At 42.6% G+C, this 1,055-nt stretch overlaps 1 protein-coding gene across 1 annotated transcript in view; it reads left to right on the top strand.

Annotated features, from left to right (window-relative positions):
* The window catches only part of ZDHHC13 (zinc finger, DHHC-type containing 13), a 40,480-nt gene that overhangs the window by 17,437 nt on the left and 21,988 nt on the right, over positions 1-1,055 (top strand). The gene's annotated exons all lie outside the window — the stretch shown is intronic.

The raw sequence follows: 1,055 nt of genomic DNA, 5'->3' as shown, positions 1-1,055 counted from the left end.
GGGAAAGAGGAATAAATAATGGTTTATTTATTTCAGTCTCCTTTGCCAACTCCTTTGCTTTTCCCCCACCTCATATAGTAGGGTGCCCCAGAACTTTCCTTGGACTTCTTTTATTTGTATTCGTTCATTCCCTTAGTGATTTCATGCATTTACATGGCTTTAAATGCCATCTATATACAGTATTGGTAACTCCCAACGTTTTCACTAGTTCAGACCTTTCCAGACTCGTATCTCCCAGTTACCTGTATAACTTACCCGGTTCGGTGTCTAATAGGCATCGCCAATACAACATCCAAAACTGAAATCCTCATCTTCTCCCCACCCCTCCCTAACTATTCCATTCATAGCCTTCCACACCTCTATACATGGCAACTCCAGCTTTCCAATCACCTGTGTCTTTTCTCAGTCATAACATGTATCTAGGCCATTAGAAAAAGGTATAGGCTACTCTGCCCTCAGTTTATATCCATTAATGCCTACTCACCATTCCACCAATGGCATTTTGGTCCAGCCACTATTATCTTTCATATAAATTATTGCAGTTGTCTGACTCACCTCTAGTCTGTTCTCAACAGAGCAGCCAGATGAATCTTTTAAAATGTATGTCAGATCCTATCATTTATCTGCTCAGAATCCTACGTTTCTTCCTTTCTCTCAGAATAAAAGCCAAAGTCCTTACAAGGCTCCAAAGTCCTTACAAGGGGTGGAGCTTTTTATGTATTATAAAATTCTCTTAGTACATTTGTCTGTCTTCCCCTGCTAGAATTTAAACTTCATGAGAGAAAGACCTTAAATTCATTGATGTATCTGAGGTGCTTAGAATAGTGCCTACATACACAGGGTGGGGCAAAAGTAGATTTACAGTTGTGAATACACAAAACACAGAGTTTACTTTTGTATTATTTATTAACTAGAGGCCTGGTGCACAAAAATTTGTGCAGTTGGGGTGGGGGAGAGTCCCTCAGCCCAGCCTGTGCCCTCTCACAGTCTGGGGCCCCTCGGGGGATGTCCACCTGCTGGCTTAGGGCTGTTCCCCCGGGGGCCTGGGCCTAAGG

This window comes from Myotis davidii, unplaced genomic scaffold (genome assembly GCF_000327345.1).
Source record: "Myotis davidii unplaced genomic scaffold, ASM32734v1 scaffold330, whole genome shotgun sequence".
Lineage (NCBI taxonomy): Eukaryota > Metazoa > Chordata > Mammalia > Chiroptera > Vespertilionidae > Myotis > Myotis davidii.
The sequence above is the reverse complement of the archived record's forward strand: the minus strand, read 5'-3'. Positions and strand labels throughout refer to the sequence as shown.